The sequence below is a fragment of the Geotrypetes seraphini genome, chromosome 2 (genome assembly GCF_902459505.1).
Source record: "Geotrypetes seraphini chromosome 2, aGeoSer1.1, whole genome shotgun sequence".
Lineage (NCBI taxonomy): Eukaryota > Metazoa > Chordata > Amphibia > Gymnophiona > Dermophiidae > Geotrypetes > Geotrypetes seraphini.
Window position 1 is genome coordinate 286,538,895 of NC_047085.1, and position 6,000 is coordinate 286,544,894.

Here is a 6,000-nt window from a genome sequence, read left to right on the forward strand (position 1 = left end):
ACTCTCTCCTTTTACTAAATATCCATTTCTTTCTTCTCCATTATCTGCCCAGCACCATTATACCTAACGTGACCATTTATTTTTTTCATCAAAAGGGGATATCTATTAATTGTCAGTCCCGCCCCCAATCCCACCTTAGCCCTGCCCCAATCTCACCCTAGCCCCACCCCAACCCCACCCTAGCCCCACCCCCAATCCCGGCCCCAATTTCTTCTATTCATTTTTCATGTACACATATCTTATTAATTCATAATGGTAACCATAAAATTTTAAAAAACTACAAAGCACACTATACGCAGAGAAAATGTTAATTATCATTTATATTTGGGGGGGTTTTCAAAGATGTCAAGGCAAATGACTTTCAAATATGCAATGTCACCTCAGTAACTAAAGAAAAATAGACAAATATAGTGCAAAATATAGACAGCAGATATAAATTCTCAAAACTGACAAGTTTTGATCACTAAATTAAAAATAAAATCATTTTTCCTACCTTTGTTATCTTGTGATTTCATGAGTCTCTGTTTGCGTTTTCTTCTGTCTGTGTATCCTTTCTTTTGTTTCTTTCTTTCTGCACTCAGGCCCAACAATTGTCCCTTTCTATTCCTTCCCTTCTTCCTTCCCATGTCCTTAGTGCCCCCAGAGCCTCCTTCTCATGTCTTTAGTGCCCCCAGAGCCTCCTTCTCATGTCCTTTGTGCCCCCAGTACCTCTGTCCTGTGTCCTAAGTGCCCTAGTGCCTCCTTCCTGTGTCCTTAGTGCCCCCAGTGCCTCCATCCTGTGTCATTAGTCCCCCCAGTGCCTCCGTCCTGTGTCCTTAGTGCCCCTTCCTGTCTTTAGTGCCCCCAGTGCCTCTTCCCCAAGTCCTTAGTGCCCCTTCCCATGTCTTTAGTGCCCCCAGTGCCTCCTTCCCATGTCTTTAGTGCCCCCAGTGCCTCCTTCCTATGTCCCTCTCACTGCCTTCCACACTTTGTCCCACCCCCCAAGCCAGCCTGCCTGCCTGTCTACCTCTCTCCCTCCCTCCCTCCCTGGCCAAAGCCAGCCTCCTTGCCTGCCTACCTATCTCCTTCCCTCCCTGCCACAAAAAAAAAGCCTCCCCTTCTTTCCCCGTCTGCTGCTCTTACTGCCCTGCCCCTCTAAATCCGACAAGAAGTCTTCTTTCCGACGTCAATTCTGACGTCAGAGAGGACGTTCTGGGTCATCCAGGCAGCGATTGGCTGGCCCAGAACGTCCTCTCCGACGTCAGAATTGACGTCAGAAAGAAGACTTCCTGTCGGGTTTAGTAGCTGGGCGGTAAGAGCAACAGACGGGGGAAAGATGGGGAGGCTTTTCTTTTTTTTACGGCAGGGAGGGACAGGAAGTGATCGCCTGTCCCATTGTCCCCGAGCACAGCTTTGGGATGCTGTCCCTGAAAACAGGACATTTCAGCATCCCGAAGCTGTCTGTGGGGACAACGGGACAGGAGGTCTGAAAAGGGACTGTCCCGTTTAAAACGGCACGTATGGTCACTTTAATTATACCCCCATTCCCTTCTTTCCATAGCCACTTGATATGGGAGGATATAGGGGTGGCACACTACTATAGTAGTGTGCCTCATTCATCATACCCTACAAAGCCACACAGTTTACAAACCCCAAAAGCCAACATGTAGTAGAGCTGTGCTGGAAGTGGGAATGAAAAGCCAGGACTTAGTAGCTCAGCTAAGAGGGAATCCAAATCAAGAAACACATATAGATTCTGTAACCTCTTCCTGCTGCTGCCATTCTATTTCTTTAGAATGATGAATCATAATGAGCCCACTTAGTCAAACACCACTGTCTCCCCTAAGATGTAACAAGGAAACTAATTATTTTTGTGAATAAAGGAAGATGGTGTTATTCTCTATTTCCCTTTCAATTTGAGATTCAGGTCTCTATATTCCAGAGCTGCTAAAGAGAAGCAATTTTAATAAAATATATTTTTAAGTCTATGGCATCAAGTACTGGCACATTCCCCTCCTATTGCCCTATGTCCTTCCAGTAAAAAGCGTGGAGGGGCATAATCAAAAAAAGCGTCTAAGTCCCCTTTTGGCCTAAGTCCTTAAACGTTCAAAGCAGAAGCAGGGAAAGTGTCCATAACCAAACCAAACATCCTTGTTTTGATTATGGCCTTCCTCTGCCTAAACGCCCAATCACCACTACTTCTAAAAGTACACCCACACGACGTCTACACTTTTCAGCCATAATGAAACAAAAAAACGCCTAAGCCCCAAACATCCAACAGAAGGGCTTTTAGGTGAAGGAGGAGCCAGTCCTTCGCCTAAAAGCTGGATTCTGTAACCGGTGTCTGTCAAAAACAACACCGGTTACAGAATCCTACCCCCCCCCCCCCACAACCATCCAGGCAGGAGGGTGCCCAAATGGTCGATGTTAATCGGCGGGGCAAGAGGGCTTGGGCTCCCTCTTGCCCCGATATCGTCGGGGGTGCCGTGGTTGTGTGTGTGTGGGGGCTGATGGATCGCGGCAGGAGAGATGCCTCATCTCCCCTACCGCGATGCCATCACTCCTCTACCGAAACTGCCACGACCCGCGGCAGGAGAGATAGGGCATCTCTCCTGCCGTGGGTCGCGGCAGTTCAGGTAGAGGAGTGATGGCATCGCGGTAGGGGAGATGAGGCATCTCTCCTGCCGCGATGCTTGCGATGGAGGGATAGGCAGGTTGCGTTTTCGGCACTTAGACGCGTTTTGACTTGGTCTAATTCAAAAACGTATAAGTGCCGACTAGGCAACCTGCTTAAGGTTTTGGTTATACCTGGTGTACGCCTAGGTGTAGGTCGGCCCCCTCCCGCCCACCGCCCGCCCTTTCCCCTCCTCTAAACACGCCTCTTTTCTCTCTGTGCGTCTAGAGGCAGGGGAAAGGCCTAAGTTGGTTTTAGATACGTCTAAAAACCAGCTTTGGTTATGGGTACTTGGACAATCAGGCTTTTTGATCGTCCAAGTAGCCACTTAGGACACTTTTTAGACTTTTTTTTTTATTATTATTACCTCCATAATATATTGCTAAGTCTCCTGGGCCAATCAGAGCCTTAGCCCCTCCCCAGTACATCCTAGGATGCACCAGGGAGGGGAAAGTCTGCCATTTTGAAGATGCAGGCCTGATGACTGGACGGGGGTAAGGCATCCCTCTGGCCGGCCTTCGTAAACAAGGTAAAGGGGTGGGGGGTCATCTGAGGTATGGAAGGGGGGTGTTTAGGGATTGCTTGGAGGCAGGAGGGAGTGGGCATCTCTCCCACTTCTGGGGGGGTTGCTTGATATCAGCAGTGGGAGGGAGTGGGCATGAATCCCTCCTACCAATCTTCGATTGTTTCTTTTGCATGTTTATTCTGCCATGTGCCAATCACTATCAGCAGTGATTGGCAAATGCAAATTTAGTGACTCCACCTCTCTCTACTAACCTCATTTGCATGTCCAGTTTTTTAAGAATAACTCACCTTTTTGAAATTGTTAAAGTGGCGTCCACTGAATCCGAACAATGGTCCATCTAGACCAGTATCCTGTTTCCAAAGTGGCCAATCCAGGTCACAAGTACCTGGCAAAACCCAAAATAGTAGCAACATTCCTTGTTGCCAATCCCAGGGCAAGCATTGGCTTCCCCCATGTCTGTCTTAACATCAGATTATAGACTTTTTCTTCAGGAACCTGAACAAACCATTTTTTAACCCATTAACACGTTCCAGAGTTTAACCATTCTGAGTAAATAAGATTTCCTACTATTGGTTTTAAAAGTAATTCCTTGTAACTTCACAGTGTTTCCCTAATCTTTGTCATTTTTGATGGAGTAAAAAATTGATTTGCTTGTACCCATTCTACACCACTCAGGATTTTGTAGACTTCAGTCATATCTCCCCTTAGCTGTCTCTTTTCTAAGCTGAAGAGCCCTAACCTCTTTTATCTTTCCTCATATGAGACGAGTTCCATCCTCTTTATCATCTTGGCCGCTCTTCTTTTAACCTTTTCTAGTGCCGCTATATCTTTTTTTTCAGATATGTTGACTAGAATTGAACTCAATACTTTTTTTTCCCAATTCTTTATTCATTTTATAACTTACATCAAGTAAATCGATATTGATATTAACATTGTAACAGATAATTCACTTGAGATTTTACAATTGAACTTTATCCCTCCCTTCATTTTATATTTCATAAAATCATTTTCTTCAATAATAAAATCCCCCCTCCCCGGGATAGCCAATCTATCCTGCTGTGATCCACCCCCCTTCCCTCCAAACCAATCCGACCAGGAGGGAGCCCAACCCATCCTGCCCCAGCGACCCCCTACCCCCCGATACGATCCGGGCAGGAGGGAGCCCATCCCCTCCTGCCCCGACAAACCCCCACCCCCCACCAATGTGAACCAGGCAGTAGGGAGCCCAACTCCTCATGTTCCAATGAACCTACACACCCCTAATGTGAACAGGACAGGAGGGAACCCAATCCCTCCTGCCCCGATGAATCCCCACCCCCTGATGCAAACCGGGCAAGAAGGAGCCCAACCCCTCCTTCCCCGATGAACCCCTCCATCCCCAACCAATCCAGGCAGGAGGGAGCCCAACCCCTCCTGCCCCAACAAACCCCCACCCCCCGATATGAACCGGAGGTTTCTACCGCGAGCTAGTGAGGTAAATGCTCCAACATATTTACCTTGCAAGCCTGTGGTAGAAACTTCTACTACAGCTTTGTAAAACCCAGCATTTATTTATTAACTAGTTTCCATAGTTTTCATCATAGTTTTGAACTTGTACTTTCTGGCAGAGGTAGAAACTTAACTGGCATTAAAACATAAGAGCTGTCATACTGGAACAGATCAAAGGTCCATCAAGCCCAGTATCCTGTTTCCAACTGTGACCAATCCAGACTACAAGTATCTGGCAAGATCTAAACGAGTAAAATAGATTTTATGCTGCTTATCTTAGAAATAAGTAGTGGATTTCCCAAGTCCATCTTAATAATGGCTTATGGAGTTTGTTTTAGGAAATTATCAAAACCTTTTTAAAGCCCTGCTAAGCTAACTGCTTTCACCACATTCTCTGACAACGAATTCCAGAGAATAATACAGTAAATAAGTTGAGTGAAGAAATATTTACTCTGATTTGTTTAAAATATGCTGCTTAGCAGTTTCATTGCATGCCCCCTAGTCCTTGTAGTTTTGGAAAAAATAAATAAGCGATTCACATCCACTGTGTACTTTATAGACCTCTATCACATCTCTCCTGAGCCATGTTTTCTCCAGGCTGAAGAACCCTAGCTGCTTTAGCCTTTCTTCATAGGGAAGTCACCACATTCTCTTTTTTACCTTTTCTAATTCCACTCTTAATTCATTTTCATTTTTTTTAAAAAGGCCAAAATGTGACATAATGGATGGGCATTCTTCTCACCAAACTCTTCCAATTCAATATTTTTGAAATCTAATTCAATTGCTCTTCATCTAAATCTCAAGGTGGTGTGTTTGAAGTATAGTGAGGGTGGGACTAGGGCAGGTCTAGGATTTGGACATTTTTCTGTCATAATCGAACATTTAAGAATACGTCCAGGGCACAATTTGGACAATGAATAAGTGCCCAAAATGACCAGATGATTGAGTAGATATTAGAGTGAATTGCGCATACTCCCCTAGTAGTCACTGTCCCCCTAAACATAAGAACATAAGAACATAAGCAGTGCCTCTGCCGGGTCAGACCAGAGGTCTATTTCATTCACATAAAGATGTGAATGAAATAGTGCATGCCTGTCTATATGACAGTTTATATGACTGTCTATATGACAGTTTTAAACGGTATATAATTTTTTTAAATAAACAGTGGGCAGTGTAGTTAACCATACAGATGGGGTCTCAGGTCTATACTCCACTCTAACTACTACACTTATAGTGGAATTTGTGGGCCTTCAAAATCCTATCCTAATCCCATTATACCCACATATAGATGTCATCTGCAGGCATAAGGGCTATTGGTGTGGTGTGCAGTTGA